An 18,825-nucleotide genomic window follows, 5' to 3' on the forward strand; every position below is an offset into this window, starting at 1 on the left:
CTGATGCATACCGGAAGGTAAACAGGGCCACTGCAATTGTCACTCAGAATCTGAGGCGAGGATCCTTGGGCAAGTGGTTTCAAGAACAGCTCAGGGGGCTGGGATTGTGGCTCAATGGTAGAGCACTTACCTAGCACGTGTGAGGCACTGGGTTCGATTCTCAGCACCACATACCAATAAATAAATTAAAAAAAAAAAAAAAGAAGAGAAAGCTCAGGATAAGAGGAGTGGGGTAAGCAAGAGGGGGTGGGGAAATAGGGTCTCAGCAGGAAGTCAGCCTCATCTCTGAGCTGAGATGAGGTTTGAGCTGAGCCAGAGGCCTCCTGCATGGAGGCCAGGGGCTGCCTTTTCAAACCCCTAGGCTAGACAGCCACTGGTGTGGGCTGTTCCCCTCCCCTGCAAGGGACACTCTCCTGGGGAGGGGTACCAGTTAGCAGCCAACCACTCCCAGCAGAGTGGGCTGAGGGATCCAGTGGGACCCAACAGAACTGCTAATACTCACCTACTTTTACAGAATCATCTTTTGTTCTGTTCACTATGCACGTGAGATTACGGGAACCAAGTACTTGAGGGCAAAACATTGTCAGCATTTTTGCTATTTTAAGAGTTCAACAAGTTGCAAACAATGACTCAGAGAAACTAGACAACCAGGGATGTTTGTACTTAACTGACTTTTTAAAAACATAAATTTTATTATTTTTTTTTTCAGTGTGGCAAGGCCAAAAGATCAGGAGATGACAGCCATGGAAAAAATGCCCTGTTACTCAGTGCTATGGTTTGAATGTGGCTTGCCCCCACCAAAACCGGTTTTAGACTTGATCGCCAATGTAATGATATTGAGAAATGATGAGGCCTTTTAGAGTGATTGGGGTCATGTGGTTTCTGCCTTCATGAAAAAATTAGTCTAATTCCCATGGGAGTGGGTCATTTATCTCAAGGCAGGTTGTTTTAAAGCATCTGGCCCCCCTTGTCTCCTTCTCTCTTAGCACGCCCCTACTTGCTCTTCTTCTTCAAAGCCATCAACAGAAGCCAAATAGATATGCCCTCTACATCTTGGACTTCTAGCCTCCAGAACTGTGATCTAAATAAACCTCTTTGCTTTATAAATTACCCAGTATCAGGTATTCTGTAACAGCCATGGAAAACAAACTAAGATACTCACAGATGTGACTGGGAGGGGATATGCAATGCCACAGGGGGCCGCATGGGGAAGTGCCAGGGACTGTCAGGAGGCAGAGGGTAAATGAGAAACGGGGTTTCTAGAGGAAGGAACAGGAAAGGAAGGGTAAACAGGGTTAAGATTAACCAGTTTAAATTTCAGTGAGCTCTGTGGCCTAGGGGCTGGTATAGTTTGACTCTCTGTATCCCTCCAAAATTCATGTTGAAACTTAATCACTAATAAAAACAGTATTGTGGTGTGTTTATACGTGACTCCATGACCAATGTGACTCCGCAACCTGTACACTCAGAAAAATGAGAAATTATACCCCATCTGATTCAAATGTATGATATGTCAAGGTCATTGTACTGTCATGTGTAACTAATTTAAAAAAAAAAAAAAAACAGTATTAAGGGGAAGGACTCTTAGAGGATGATTTGGCCACGAAGGCTCTGCCCTCTTGAATGAATTAGTGGTTTATTAAAGGCACTGAGGGAGCAAGTTGGCCCCTTCCATCCTTTGCATCATGTGAAGACACAATGTTCCTCCACTCCAGAGGACACGGCAAGAAGGCACCATCTTGGAAGAAAGAGCAGCCGTCACCAGACACTGAACCTGCCAGTTCACTGAACTTCGATCTCCCAACCTCAGAATCATGAGAAATAAATTTCTACTGTTTATAAATCACCCAGCCTGTGGCACTTTGTTATGGCAATGCAAACAGACTATGATAGCGGCTCTCCTTAATTGTCAGGTATCTGGCCCTGGGATGTTTAGGTGGCGTGTGAACAGTAAGAGGCCCAGAGTGTGAAAGCACAACAAAGGAGTGGTTGGGTGTGAGCTGTGGATCAAGTGGTTTGCATGTGATCATCATGCTCACAGGTGACCTCTTTATGATCTCTGTGAATTAGACCTTAGAAGGAAGTTCCCTGGGTCAGCAAAGTTCCAGGTGTCAAAGCATCAGAAAGCAAGACACACAGGGAAAACTGCAGGAAAACCATTAGACAATCAAACCCAGTCATCAAGGACAACTGGTAGCCCAGGCAGCTTACTTTGGGGAGGCCTCTTCTGATCAACAGACCGTTGCCATGGTCTCTTTCTCAGGATCCTCTGTATTTCAAGTACCCACTTTCTACAGCTGTGATACAGGACTTATCCAGAGCTTCTCCTTTGCCTCAAAATCTCATATACTATACTTATGTATTTCCATAATTTCAAGGCCTGCTCCAAAAGAATCACACTACTGACTTAAAGTTGAATGTAACTTCAAGCATTGTTCTTCTTGGTGCCAATCATCTTTTAAGGGATCAGATTTTTTAAATACCAAATCCCCCCCCCCCACACACACACCTTTTTTTCTCCTAGTATTGGGGTTGGAAACCAGGGCTTCCCACATGGTAGGCAAGCACTCTACCATTGAACCACATCCACAGCCTTTGAAAAAATATTTTTTTGAGACAAGGTCTCAAACTAAGATGCCCAGGCTGGCCTTGAATTTGCAATCCTCCTGCCTCAGCTTCCCAAGTCACTGGGGTCACAGGCATCCACCACTGTGTCTGATTCAAATACCAAATTTCTTGGTAGAAATGTAGGCAGTTTGATTCAGGTCAAGAGCAAGGCTTGAAAGTAATATTATAAGGGAGGATCCAGATTTGACTTTGAGCAGTTTTTAGCATGTGACAGGGGGAAGGTATAGGATCTCTCTAATCTTCAGTTGCCTGGTTTAAAACTGGAGATGATAGAGCCTGGGGGAGTAACTCAGAGGTAAAATATCTGCCTAGCATGCCTGAGCCCTGGGGTCAATCCCTAGCACGGCAAAATAACAATAATACCTACCCACAAGGTTACTGTGTAGATAACATTGCATGCACCATTAATATAAGTTGTCACTATTATTACCATTATTAATGAAAGCCCCTAAAGGCCATATTTCTAATTCATAAGGATCATCTTATTAGGAAAGAAGATGTTGCCAGAGGACAGAGGTCAGAATTCTGGCTCAGCCCTGCAATCCCATGCCTCAATTTACTCATCCATAAAATGGAGATAATAATAGTTCTACTCAAGAGTAATATGCTCTTCCAGGTCCTCTGAGATATAAGCATCAAGATAGGACTAAATGTGAAAAAATTTTATTAGGAGCAATGCCTAAGGGGAGCAGTGGGGAAGGAACCTGGGAAAGCCATGAGTGCCACCAAGCTGCATATAATGCAGCTTTTGTCCCTGTAAGAGAGAAACAGAAGGAAGGGTGAAGAAAGCACCATAGACTACCATGCAGGCAAGAGGGGTTGGCAGGGCCATCAGGGTGTCATGGAGCCAGCCAGCCCTGGCTGACTGAGGAGTCCCATGACTCTCGGAAATGGATCTTCTTCACCATCATCCCTACTGGGCTCTGTCATCCACCTGGGAATTCAGTGCGGAATTGGAGAGTGCAGCAGCTGACACCCTGGGTCAATTACATTCCCTTCAGTTCCACGTCTGTGGGCACATTCTCCTGGCCACACAAGTGTATGGAACAGATGTGTCAAAATGTGTGAAGTCCCTGGAACTTTGTCAGGGACATGGTGGGCATTGTGGAAGTAGCTGCCATTATTATCATTTTCATTGCCAGAAACATCTGTACAGTGGAATTAATAAAAGTATTTTAAAAGTCTAGAATAATATGGTATAAACAACTTATTATCTAACTCTTTATATAGCTGTTTTCTCTACTATAATAAACCTACAGAATAAAGTTTTTCTATTTCTTTTTTCCTCTCTGGATCACTTACTGTATATTTATGTGCTCATAGCACATGCTCAGTAAATGTTTGCAGAATAAATGATGGTTTCGGTTTATCAGGGAAATCACACTGGTATACTCTCTGGTTCTAGATTTGAATTTATCTCTAAAATAAGTTCATAAAAGCTTCTCAGTTTGCCCTTCCTAGGACAGTTGTACCTAGTTATTTTTCTAATATGTTATTTTTTTTTTCAAAAAGAGAAAGCCTGAAAGAAATTTTCTTTTTTTTCCTTTTTTTTTATTGTTGGTTGTTCAAAACATTACATAGTTCTTGATATATCATATTTCACACTTTGATTCAAGTGGGTTATGAACTCCCATTTTTACCCCGTATACAGATTGCAGAATCACATCAGTTACACTTCCATTGATTTACATATTGCCATACTAGTGTCTGTTGTATTCTGCTGCCTTTCCTATTCTCTACTATCCCCCCTCCCCTCCCATCCCCTCCCCTCTTCTCTCTCTACCCCCTCTACTGTAATTCATTTCTCCCCCTTGTATTATTTTTCCCTTTCCCCTCACTTCCTCTTGTATGTAATTTTGTATAACCCTGAGGGTCTCCTCTGAAAGAAAGAAATTTTCATTGGACATCTATCAACACACTATCTGATTTTACCATTTTGGCATACATTCAGCACTCCACATTCCTGGGTTCTCTAACTGTGAATTCAATCACAATTGAAATATCTGGGGGAAAAATTGTGCCTGTACTTTTTCCTTGTCATTATTTCCTAAATACGACAGTATAATAACTATTTATAGAGCATTTATATTGTAATAGGTATTATAAGTCATCTAGATATAATTTAAAGTATACAAGAGGATTACATAGGTTACTTGCAAATACTACACCATTTTATGTAAAGGACTTGAGCATGGTCATATTTTGGTCTCCTAGAGAGGTCTTGAAACCAAACTTCTAAAGGACAATTGTATACTTGTTTTATCACTTATTTATCCATCTCTACATCCTCAACCCATCCTATCTTTTTTGCATTTGAAAGTTAACTGCAGATATTTTTGCTTTCCCTTAAATATCTTACCATGTGTATCATTAGAGTTCATGCTTTTCAGATTTAAAAAATTAATGTAAAAATTTACACCGAGTTTTTAAATGAAGAAAACTACTTCTGAGCACACGCACCAGAGATTACCTTATTGACAGCAATTGGCAATTGTAAGTTCCTAAGGCAAATTCAATGCCTTTGAAAGGTGGAGCATCACTTGGAATGCTTGTTGATTTGCTTCCCACAGATACTAATTATTTCAGGTTAGGTCTCTAGGAACCAGACTCCAAGACAGGTTAGTATGCATAGGTTTATGAATCCCATGATCACTGTTTGTGGAATGGAGGGGACAGAAGCAAGTGGGCAGAGGGGTAAGTGGAGAGGAAGTACAGGCATAGTCAGCCCCGTGTGGGAACCCTGGAGGAGTCCTGAGGTGGGTTGAAATGTCATGCCATTTTACCCCCCCTCACCATTGGTCATTGGATGTTAGTGTTCCTGGTTATAGCTAAGACTTTGCGTTAGGTAGCTCTCTGTAGCTATGGTACCCTTAAAATATCGATATTGAAGGATGCCTGTTGTCAGAATTCCCAGCAACTGAGCAAGAAGTCCCTCCTTGAGGGGAGATCAGGAGGCACATCAGAGGGTTACTACACTAATGATGCTTCACTCATTTCAGCAACACATAATGCAACAATTACAAATGCTCTATTCCACAATAACAGGAAATTCCAGCCCAACCACATTTAGGGTCCTGAAGACAGAATTATTGGCCTGCAGTATGTTGTGATAAACATTTGCTTGTATAAAAAATAACATTGCCAAGGGCTAAGATCTATGGCTGACTATTACTTTTATACTTTTAGGGTCTTTCTCATATAGTGGGAGAACTCTATACCTTAGCAGGTGTTTAAGGATGATACATAAAAGAAGGGCCAAGACAGTATTTCAATGTCACACCTTGCAACTAGAAACACTGATTTGGGATGTGGCATAAACGTTAATGAACCACTCACCAGGAGCTGTGGTACATGCCTGTAATCCCACTGACTCACTCAGGAGGCTGAGGCAGGAGGATCACAAGTTCAAAGCTAGCCCCAGCAACTTAGTGAGACCCTGTCTTAAAAAGTAAAAGGGCTGGGGATGTGGCTCAGTGGTAAACCGCCTCTGGGTTTAATACCTGGTACCAAAACAAAACAAACAAACAAACAAAAAATTAATGAACTACTAACTTGGATGCAGGGACTTGTTAAAAAAAACAAACAAAACTGAAACTAAAGAAACCAGCAGTCTCAGAACCTCATACAAAGTCATTAGGATTGACCTTGGCTGAAAAACCAAATGATTGCATCAAAATGATATCTAAAAATGTAAATTTCATCCTTTACTTGTTTCCTTTAAAAAATACGTATCTGGACACCTGCCACTTGTGTATGTCCCACATCTTTGGACCATATTCCCTACACATTGACAATGCCTTGAGGGATAATTCCCATCTTTTTAACACAGAATTCAAAAATAAAACACTTCCAAGATGAGCTCACGAAAGGTTTTGTTGGGAACTGAGAGATGCGGGCAGGGTCAGGGGCCTCATTTTAGAGTCGGGGCCATAACAGAGCTGGTGTGGCTGTAAGCAGCAGCTAGGGAGGAAATTTCCTGATTCAGCGGCCTCCTGACCCTGGTTACAGTTAACCAGCCCCTTAAGAGGATGATTCTGTTGTGCCATCATGGGAATCTCTTAGGAAGCTTAGTCTGAAGCCGACTTTTGGATCCACCCACAATTCCTCTGTACCTCTTTCTGCCTAAACCAGCTAGAGGCCATTCAGTAGTATGCATCTAAAAACGCTGACCACCACATATCCTGTCACCCACAACAGTGGATTGTGAACACTATAAGCCCCACAGTATACATTCATCAAGCACGATGCTGAGGCACAATTTAGGATGGGGCTATGTCTCAGTGTAAATTGAAAATATCCCAAGTTAAAAAAGCATTTAATACGCTTAACCTACCCATTTATCCTAGCCTAGCCCAGACTACCTAAACCTGCTCACATTAGCTTACATTACATTAGCTTTCAGTTAAGCATTGCAAGACAGTGTTGTATTCGGTAACCTGGGATGAGATTAAAATTCAAATCAGAAATGGGATTTCTACTGAAATCATGTCACTTTTACACCATTGTGAAGTAAAAAAAAAAAAAAAATCATAAGCTGAACAAGTGGAAGCCAGGGACTGTCTGTGTGCTATAGAAACCCAGTATACAAAGTAGATTATAAATGGAGTTGTTTTAACATAGATTGGTTTCCCCAATCTTTTGCCCTCTAGAGCTCCAGGGTTCCTGGAGTTCACCTATAGGAGGAAGACAAACTCCTTTACAATGAGAATAAAGAGGGTCTTTCATATGCTGGGCCCAGCCTGTCTGTCTATTTTCTAACATTAAATATATATAAACACACTCTAAAACTTTGGGTTTCTATAAATGTTCATCTACTCTTCACTTTCTAGAATGTCCATTATGAATATATCTGCCAGGAAAATGCTTATGTATTCTTCAAGACACAGACCAATCATAACCTCCATGAACCTCTCACCAAATATTTCCCATTTCATGGGTGTAAATTTCAATAGCCTCTTGGCATACATGGGCCTACCATTTCCAGATGGAATTATTCTCTAATGATGATCTCAGATAATCTGTAAATTTTGATGAGACACACATTTTGAATCATTAATAAACCCTGTTGAATTGCCCAGACTTTTCTTTTCCTTTTACCCACAATATCCACCAGGGCTTCACATCAGCCAAAACTAGCAGGAAGCCAGTTAGCAAGGGAGCCTGAGAGAACATAACTGATTGGGCCAGGCCAGTTGTTAAACCCAACTGAGTCACAGAGAGGCAGGCATGAATCTAGGGATGTTGGATGGAACGATCTACTCAACAGAACCTCATAAAAGTCCGTGAGATTGAAAGGAATGGGCTGTGGTTACAACATGATAGAGAGACATTGACATTGAAATACTGTCTTGGCCCTTCTTTTATGCATCATCCTTGAACAATGTGGTGAAGACCACCTGCTGAGGTATAGCGTTCTCCCACTATATGAGAATACCACTTTCTGGTGTTCTGTTCATAAGATATCCATTTAAAATTTTTTATTTGTTCTTTTTAGTTATACATGACAGTAGTATCCTGACATATTATACATACCTGGAGTATAACTTCCCTTTCTTTTAGTGGTACATGATGTGGAGTTACACTGGTCATGTATTACTATATGAACATGGGAAAGTTATGTCCCATTCATTCTACTGTCTTTGCTATTCCCATCCCCCTTCCCTTCCCTTCATTCCCCTTTGCCTAATCCAAAGTACTTCTATCCTCCCCTCTTACTGTGTGTTAGCATCTGAATATCAGAGAGAACATTTGGCTTTTTTTTTTTTTTTGGTATTGGCTTATTTCACTCAGCATGATAGTCTCCAGATCCAATCACTTACTGGCAAATACCATAATTTCACTCTTTTTATGGTTGGGTTGAGTAATATTATTCCATTGTGTATATATAACACAGTCTTTTTATTCATCCATCTCTTGAAGGGCATCTAGGTTGGTTACATAGCTTAACTATTGTGAATTGAGCTGCTATAAGCATTGATGTGGCCACATCATTGTAGTATGCTGATTTTAGGTCCTTTGGGTCTATACTGAGAGGAGTGGGAGACCTGAGTCAAATTGTGGTTCCATTCCAAGTTTTCTGAGGAATCTCCATACTTCTTTCCCGAGTGGTTGCAGCAAATGGCAGTGCCATCAACAATATATGAGTGTATCTCTTTCCCCACATCCTTGAAAAGAAATCGATTTTTTTTAACAAATCCTATGTATTTGTGCATGAGTTTTCATGTTGGAAAGTAAGAATGAATGAAGGGGAGAAAAAGCACCAAAGAGCTACCTAATGACATAACATCACAGCCACCTGTCAAAGGCAGGAAGTGAGGAATGTATCCTGCTATAGAAATCAGGAGGAGAGGTAGAAGACACCACTGGTGGTGGGATCCGATTATTCACACACATTCTCATGGCACTGCTGTGATGAAAACATGGATGACACTCCCTTGACCTAACTCCCTGGCAGATTCAATCTTTAGAAGATTGAGAAAGTAGTGAGAAGAACTTCTATTCTTGACTTACTTCCAATCAGCAAGGAGGCACTGACTGGAGAAGTGGAAGTGATGGGCACTGGGAGAGGCAACTCTCACGTCAACTTCATGGCCATGACAGCTAAGAATGGGAAACCTCGTCAGGCTGGGGATTTTGTCATTTATGAGCAGAGATTTCAAGAAGTTTAAAGGTGAGCTGGAGTCTATAAAAAAAGTGTCTTAGTTCCCATCAAGCAGAATGGGGAGTTCTGGCAAGTGAGGTTCAGACACCACAATGACAAATAAGCAAATCAAATCACTAAAGGAGAAGGATCACAACAAGCAGATGGATGGATTAACGTGTGTGTATGGACAACGTTGCAATGAGCCAATAGCTAGAAAGGACAAAAGTATGGTAAAGGTTCCAGAGACATAGGTGAATCCCAAATAGTGGAGTGGATCTATATTAATAATGTCTTAAAAAATAATGTCCAGAAAGAGAGTGTGTTACAAACAAAAAGAGCTCAGAGAACCATAAAATAAATTTGTGAAGATGCTTGTAAAATACAGTAAGGTTGAATAGTTATAGAACAAAGGGAATCTACTAAATTCCTTGCCCATTTAAGTACTGAATTCACTTAGTATGATTGAATAAAGACTACTAGGTTGGGAAGAATCTATTAATACGTAGATTGAATCCTAAAGTCCAGAAGGTGGTTGCAAGAGGGTATCTGAATGCTCTATAGGCATTTCCATCTCCATCACATGCAAAGCTGTGGCTAAAGATAAGAAGTATGTGAGATTATTTGTGACCATCTTTTAACATTAAAGAGAACTAAGAAGGTGCTGGACAAAGTCAGTAGATAATATACAGCCCTGGTTCCCAAAACAGAAAATGTCATGCCCAAAGAACACCTCATTGTAAAATGAATTTTTACAAGAATGTTATCCTGATAAACTGATGCCTGGGAAAGGGTTAGTTGCCCTCCCTTCTGTCAGCCTTTCTTCAGGGAACCTGATTAATCATAGGTCCCTACCTTTTGGATTGTAAATAACTCTCCTTAGAAGTCCAGACTTTTGAAGTGTCAACACCCCTGTGAGAGGCTTCAGGCACAAGGCTTGAGACCTGTGAGAAGGGCCAGTTTCTCCCCTTTATTGCTCTCTGCTTCCTGCTAGAGACCCCAGGCAGGACCTTCTGCAGATTTGAAATTTTATGGCACCAGATAGCCTATAAATGTTTTAAGAAACTGGGGGGGGGGGCGGCAGGGGGCTCAGAATTTGGAGTTTGATCCCCTCTGGGCCTGCCAGCATAAAAGTAAACTTTGAGTTCTCCCATTCTTTGAGCAACCTTTGCTGCTTCTTGACCAGTTTGCTTCCCTGTTATGAAGCTGAGGGCCATTTTATATATGACTCTGGATGAGATTTTTGGTGTCATAGTGTTTGGTGACCACAAAAAGTGGTCATATTCAGGGGTCAGTTTGAGTTTTCAGAGATAAGCCCTATCAGTTTAGCTAACAGTTCTTATGTGTTTGGCAGAGCTATTAGACTTAAAAAAATGTAAAAAAAAATTGTTATATAAATCTGAATGTCAAAAAATGAGTGACAAATAATGACACTTTTTTAGCTAAATGAAAAACTATGCATAAGAGGATGATGATACAGTGACTAAGTATCCCCCCACAAAAAGCCTTAGTAGCTAAATTGCTACCCCAAAAAACCAGCCTGTGCTGCCTGGGATGTTTATTTAAAAGCTAAAGGAGAGGTGTTTTGTGGATGTTAATTTGACAAACATCTTGGAGAGAAACAGTAAATTTTATAGTTCAATGTTTCCTAAGTATCAGTCACTCATATAGTGCACTCACAATTCCTAACACCGTGTACTGTAAGGGATTAAGGATTTTCCTTGAAATTGCTCACTTTTTAACTCAAATTGATGTCAAAGTCATTTAATGGATTTGTGTGCTAATTACATATTTATACCAAAAATGAAATTCATAAGAATTAAAATAAAGATGTAAAAAAATGTTAATTGGAGTTCTATCCAGAAATTTTCTGAGCTCTATCTAGTGATATTTGTAACACTTTGGAAAAAATAGGACCAGAAAACACAATGAGGATACAAAATACAGTTCAACTAGTTGAGACAATAGGTTCACAAAACGAAATGTAGCAGACAATGCGAACTCCAGGGAGTGGAGTTCAGGGAACACTGCAGAGCACCTGCTGGGAGAAGGTGCAGCCTCTCCAGGGCATGTGTGAAAGGGACTCTAGTGTGAAGTTCCAGCTTAGCCCAAGATGATAGAGTTGCTTGAGTAAATGATAAGCATTTAGGCTTATCCAAAGCACTTCCATGAATCAGCTCTCAGTGAGACAGTAGGGCTCAGTATCGATGGGCACCAATGGTGGGACTCTACCACACCGAATTGAGATAAGGAAAGACTCCAAGAAGTAAAAGAAGAATAAAATCTGTCCAAAAAGACAGCGGAGGGTGGTTAGCAGAAGAACCTGGGAAGGTTTAGGTTAAAGGGAAGAGTGGGAAGGGGATTGGGGTGAGGGGAGGAATCTGCCTTCTTAAAATTAGGCTCCACCTACTTGGCTCAGGTTAAGAAAGATCTATCTAATAATTGGAGCTTCCTACACATGGAATGAACTGCCAAGGAAATTAAAGGGCTTTGAATGGCTAGGGAAGATCAAGAATATGCTGATCAACCATTTGATGGAGCCTGTTGAGAAAGGCTGAGTCCTAAATCAGATTTCCTTAGAAGCAGAAGCTAAGGTGGGGATTCGGATGCATGTGGATTATTGGGAGCATCTTACAAGGAAAGCAGGGTGGGGCAGAATAAAGAGCAGAACTGTCACCACAGGTGAAGGCTGGTCTTGGCCTGGCCCCACAGGGAGCTGTGCAACATGAGTCACACCACATAGTAAAACCATTTGAGTTGAGGGGAGGGGCTGCACTTTACACCCTTGTATCCTTCTTTGGTCCTGCTGGTGTTTTCTTCTGGATGAGGAGGTCCCCACTGGCCTAGAGCAGGTGTGTCAAAAAGCAAGCTACTGAGAACCATTGCATTTCAATACCCACTGCAGCCGAGGGGTGGGTCCTCCACCTGGCCAAGGGAATCATGGTGGATTAGCTTCAAATAGAGTTTAAGAGAGTAGCCTCTGAGTGTTCCTTTCTGTTCGAGGATGATGGGTGGGACTTGAGTTTCTGTAACTCATGTCTTGGATTCATTTTTACAAATGATAAAGGCCATTTTTTTTCTTGTTGTCTACTACTGTGTCCCTGGCAGCCAGAATTCATAAAAATATTTCTTCTGAGATTCTGAGAAGCTCCTTGAATAGTTTATGAAGTTTACATCATGCAGGGGCAGATCTAGGTTTTAGGAAGACTGAGGCTTATTTTATTTTGGAAGCCCTCTTTATGAGAAAAAATACAAAATTATTAGTGCAAAATGCCCACAGACCCCATAAAGGGCACCATGAGGAAGGGAAGATTCTCAAAGGACCCTTGAGTGTTATTAGACACATCAATCTATACCTGTGTGCATTAATTATTGTCATATCAATAGGCCCAATGAGGCACACACACTCTCTCTCTGTTTCCCTCTCTCCCTCTCTTTTTCTCCCTGCCCATGCACCCCAATATCCATTTGTATGGTCTCCAGGCATGAAATGTACCCCCTCAGGATCTACAGGTAGTAAAAGCTTTATTTTCATACTGTACCTCTCTTAATCATTTAAGGGTGCTCTCTATCTTAAAATCCTAAATTAAAACACCTAGTTTTCATCTTTCAGTTATTTCTTTTCCATTTTATGTACTGAAGAGGGTGATACATGGCCCATAATTCATTTAATCATTTTTCTATTCAATATGATGCAGCATCTACAATACACCATGCAGTCAATGAGAAATAACAGACATGAAAAAATGTTTCCCTCTGTCTCCAAACACATACTAAAAAACTCAATGCTAAAATTAGCTGGGAACGGTGGTGCACGCCTGTAATCCCAGCCTCTTGGGAGGCTGAGGCAGCCACAGCAAAACGAGGCACTAAGCAATTCAGCGAGACCCTGTCTCTAAATAAAAATACAAAATATGGCTGGGGATGTAGCTCAGTGGTCAAGTGCCCTGGAGTTCAATCCCAGAACCCCCCACCAAAAATAAAATAAAATAAAATAAAGTAAAATAAAATCAATGCTAAAATTAAGATTTGTATATTTTTCTTGGTCTGCAAATTCCAGAATAGCAAGTATTCCAGTTTCCTCACCAGGCATTAGCTTCCATGGTAGACCCACACAACTGGCATTGTAGTTTACAGTTAAAAATTATCAAATTAGGGGGAATAATCTAAGACCTGGGCATCCTCTGATATTAATTGAGTTAGGTTTATGGCCTATGCTCAGGTTAGCGTGTTATTTATGATATTGCCAACAAATATGACCTTCTAGAGTTTGGTAAGTTACAACTCTTAGAGTGTGATTAGCCTGGCAGAAAGCTGAGAGATCCTTGAGTACAATTAAAGTGGATATCTGGTTGACTGACTTCCCTTTTCTCTGTCATTGTAAACCTTGGATAATTACTTATGGTACTATTTCCCAGTGTGGTGCCCCAAAATTCTTTTCCATATTATACTGCAGGTCTTCCCCTAATTCAATTCCATTGATGAAAAAGTTGAGGCCCAGGAAGCAAAATTATATACCCCAAATCTCAATGCCAGGCAGAGTCAGAGCTGAGATTGGAACTTGTGTGTTCTTGATTTTCACCCAAGAGCGCTATCCTCAACCACATGTCAACATTTAAATTCTAATTCCGAGTGGGAAGGTTACTATGCTTTGTATTACCCCGAGCTACCACATGATTGACAGTGCAGGCCACAGCAGAAATACCAACCAAGGTTCTCTTGTCTCAACAGGATAAAGCTGGCAATCTTTGTTTCTGCAAGGGTTGCATTATACTTTATGTTCACTTAATGTTTGATCAGGCTTTTTGTTTGTGTGACCCAGTTCTGATTTTCAGGTCAACCATGTCCAACCTTTACCAGGGTGTACTGTTTTTCTGTTGGCATTTCCATCTCTAACTCTCCACGCTAAGAGACTTATAAGAAATCTGAGGTCTAGGAAGGTAAAAATAGTTTCCCAATGCTACCCAGGACTCAAACTAAAATTTGATCTTCTAATACCCTGTTTTCCCTATTTAACTGGCCTAGCCAGTGTTGTAACTACTTGCACAGGTTTTACTCTAATTAAAAAAAAAAAAAATTAGAGTTCTCTTTATTGCAGATAGCAGACAAAGCACTCTCAGGTTAGGTGATATCAGATGAAGGCAGAATCATGTCTACCCTTTGTGGGTGGGTGGAGGGTCAAAGCTATCAGTGAGAAATGTTACAAATAAGTGGAAACCTATTGATAATAACAGAGTTGATTAAGATATGACTTTAGGAATGTCTTTAGAAATCTAGTCTATGAAGAAAAATCCCTTGGCTTCAAATTTTTGGACGTCATAATCAAGTAGTTTAGATAAAAATGTTTGAAATAAACGAATCTGTTCCAAGGTTTTCAAAACTGCATCCACAGACACTATGCATATGCCATAGGCAAAGGGGCTGTGATCAACTCTGAAGTCTGTTTCCTAAGAGCAGAAGAGTGCCCCCAAAGCTTCTTCTTCTTCTTTTTGTGTGTTTTATTTTATTTTTATTTCTTTCATACATGACAATAGTGGAATGGATTACATTCATTATTATCCATTCACAACACAATTTTTTGTAACTCTGTATATAAAGTATGTTCACACCAAATTATGCCATTAACATGAGTTCTCTTATTGATTTTTTTGCATTATAATTCTTAATACATCTTTATACCACAATTTATCATATCTCTGTTTGTATATAAGGTATATACCAAATTCACATCTTTATACATGTATTTTGTATAATAATGACTGTCTCCTTCCACCATCCTTGCTGTTCCCCTTCTCCCTCCCTTTCTCTCCCATCCTTATTCCCTATCTAGAGGTAATCTTCCTCCCCTGCTCTCTCTCCCTACCCCACTTTGAGTTACCCCCCTTATATTTTAGAGAAAACATTCAGCATTTGTTTTTTTGGGATTAGCTAACTTCACTTAGCATAATCTTCTCTAATGCCATCCATTTCCCTGCAAATGCTATGATCTTATTCTTTTTTGGTGCTGAGTAATATTCCATTGTATATAAATGCCACATTTTTTTTATCCATTCATCCACTGAAGGACATCTAGGATGGCTCCATAGTTTAGCTATTGTGAATTGTGCTGCTATAAACATTGATGTGGCTGTGTCCCTGTGGTATACTGTTTTCAGGTCTTTTGGGTATAGTCCGAGAAGAGGAATAGCTGGGTCAAATGGTGGTTCCATTCCCAGCCTTCCAAAGAATCTCCATACTGCTTTCCAAATTGGCTGCACTAGTTTGCAGTCCAACCAGCAATGTATGAGTGTACCTTTTCCCCCCACATCCTCGCCAACACTTGTTGTTGTTTATCTTCATAAGAGCTGGCATTCTTACTGAAGTGAGATGGTATCTTAGAGTAGTTTTGATTTGCATTTCTCTGATTACTAGAGACGATGAGCATTGTTTTGTATATTTGTTGAATGATTGTATATCCTCTTCTGAGAAGTGTCTGTTCAGGTCCTTGGCCCATTTATTGATTGGATTATTTGGGTTTTTTTTGGGGGGGTGCTTATCTTGTTGAGCTCTTTATATACCCTAGAGATTAGAGCTTCATCTGATGTGTAAAGGGTAAAAATTTGCTCCCAGGATGTAGGCTCCCTGTTCACCTTACAGATTATTTCTTTTGCTGAGAAAAAACTTTTTAGTTTGAATCCATCCCATTTGTTGATTCTTGGTTTCAATTCTTGTGCTATAGGCGTCTTATTAAGGAAGTTGGAGTCTAGCCCTATGAGATGGAGATTAGGGCCTACTTTTTCTTCTATTAGACGCAGAGTTTCTGGTTTAATTCCTAGATCCTTGATCCATTTTTTTTTTTTTTAAAGAGAGAGTGAGAGAGGAGAAAGAGAGAGAGAGAGAGAGAGAGAGAGAGAGAGAGAGAGAATTTTTAATATTTATTTTTTAGTTCTCGGCGGACACAACATCTTTGTTGGTATGTGGTGCTGAGGATCGAACCCGGGCCGCACGCATGCCAGGTGAGCGCGCTACCGCTTGAGCCACATCCCCAGCCCCCCTTGATCCATTTTGAGTTAACTTTTGTGCATGGTGAGAAATAGGGATTCATTTTCATTTTTGTTGCATATGGATTTCCAGTTTTCCCAGCACCATTTGTTGAAGATACTGTCCTTTCTCCAGTGCCTGATTTTGGCACCTCCCAAAAGCTTCCTAACCAAATGAGACATTTGTCTTTTTTAATAGTGGATTCACCTTTGTTCTACGACATACAGGTGAATTCACTGTATGTCGTAGAACAAAGGTGAATCCATGCATCGCTGCAAACCACACAAACCCCCAAACTGAGGTTTCATTATTTCTTCCAAAGGAAGATGCTACAACCACTTTTACCCTGCTCCCACAGCTGATACTAGTCATGGGCATGCTAGGTATCTTGCTTATGTATGACCAACTAGTTTCCCAGAGGACTCTGTGGTCTAGCGTGCTCTAGAGGAAACAGCCAGCGATGAATCACAGTGCCCAGCACTGACTCATCGACTAAAAGAAAAGATGGAGTGGGGGGAAAAAGCAACGAAAGCCTAAAACCACACACAAACTCACGCATGAAAAATTACCCCACTGTGCATGCCAGGGTAACTTCTGCTTTTTCAAAGTCCAAAAAAGAAAAAGAAAAGCAAATTTTCAAAACAGAGCCTAATAAATCTATTGATGGCAAAATTGAACCAGTATAATATCACATGTAGTTTCACAAAGAAGTGAATTATTTTCAGTGAAGCTGGTGTTTGTCATAAGAGGAGCCAATAGAATCGTTTTTGCCCAATCTCAAATATTCCTTTGAATACCTTGTTTCATTTTCATTGAATACTATCAAACTTAAAAAAATTTAACTTGCTTAAATTACTTTTCCTTCATGAATAGAATTCTTGCCTCATTGTAGGTCTTCTCTTAACTAGCATAATTTGATTTTTCAGTCATAAATTATCTAGGAATCCTCAATAAGAGAGTAAAAGTAGGCTCATCAGAATCAAATGAAAAAGCAAATAAAAAAACAAACTAAAAGTGAGCTTCAAAGTTTTGGGGATCAGTTACTTTGAAATCTGAAATCTGACATGACTAACTTGACAAAACATACTATGAAGTTAATATTGGTTAGGATTTGGTTTATTCTGGCACCAGCAATGGACAAGTGGATTTTAAAATTGGTGTAGAACAGGGATTGAATGACTTTAACAGTGAGGGGAGGAAGGAGAGGCTTTGGGTAGATGTCTTGGATGGGAGAAGGTGTTGTGAGCGGTCATTATGGTAATTTGTAGTGATATCAAGAAACAAACATATCACTTTTTGGGAGAAGGTCATTTCAACGAGTGAAAAGGCAAACTCAGGCTTGTGGAAAAACTGAGGAGGAGACAGAGGAAAGACGGATGGGGTGAGTGTACAATATGGCCATCCATTCATGTATCCAGATGCTACAGAGAGTTGGGTCCAAAGCACATAGCCGGTTAGGTTTTAAAGTAATTATTTTGTTTGATATTTTCTACATCTAGGAGTCTTCTCTGACCAAACAACCCAAATCAGTAAAACCTTTACTTTGTATTTTACTGTGTGACTTCTCAAACACACATTTGCCCTCCAGTTGCCAATAAAAACATAACAAAACACTACCAGGAACAGTAATTCGGTCTCAAATATTTGTTCTCCGTATCCTGCATTTAATAATACCATTTTTCGGTTCTGACCTACTTAACACATTTTGTCACTTATTAGACATAAATCACCCATCGGGTTATAAACATTCTGATTTTCTCTAGTTTATCTGTCTCATATTTTCAAATTTTGAAATTTCTAAAACATGTTGAGACCACACCCCAGACAATAAAGACACATTATTTTCCAGTTGAAAATTTTCAACATTTTGGTTATAAATTTATGTGTTGCAAGTTTGTTATTGAAAATTAGATAATACAGATTTAAAAATCTATAGGTCTATTTGTTAATCTTCAAATTAACAAATTCAAGGATATCCTTCCAGAACTTTTATGTAACCATCTATCTCTGCCTCTTTGTTATGTTTTATTTTATTTTGTAATATTTGTTACAACCTAAAATATATTGTGTATTTATTTGCTTTATTAGTATCATTCATTTCTCCCTCTAGGATAGGAATCTCTTTAGGGGAATGTGCTTTGCTATTTTTGTTCACTGATAAACCCTACCTACCCTCATGTAGTGTCTGGGACATTGTAGGCGTCTATAGGGATTTTATAAAGGAATGAAAGAATAAATAGTTGGTGCTCACTAAATATTTGAAAAATTAAAAGCTAGTTAAAAAAAGCCACCTGATCTTAAATCAGGAGATGACAAAAGGATCAGACACCTTTCCTTTCCACATCATTTTATCCGTGATTGATTGATTAGACCATTGATTTCTGTTATAACTCAATAAATAGCTACCAGCATGTATTTGGTTCACTTATTCTATGAAAAATGATAAAAGCAGTGAGTTTGGTGGTGGCGAGGAGACACCTAGAAATGGGGCTGATTGTACAGGTGACCACCCTGGAGTAGGGTGAACTGGCAAGTCT

General features: G+C 39.9%; 1 protein-coding gene across 1 annotated transcript in view; it reads right to left on the reverse strand.

Annotated features, from left to right (window-relative positions):
- Rin2 (Ras and Rab interactor 2) overlaps positions 1 to 18,825 on the reverse strand; it is a 219,159-nt gene that overhangs the window by 151,394 nt on the left and 48,940 nt on the right. The gene's annotated exons all lie outside the window — the stretch shown is intronic.

This window comes from Urocitellus parryii, chromosome 6 (genome assembly GCF_045843805.1).
Source record: "Urocitellus parryii isolate mUroPar1 chromosome 6, mUroPar1.hap1, whole genome shotgun sequence".
Classification (NCBI taxonomy): domain Eukaryota; kingdom Metazoa; phylum Chordata; class Mammalia; order Rodentia; family Sciuridae; genus Urocitellus; species Urocitellus parryii.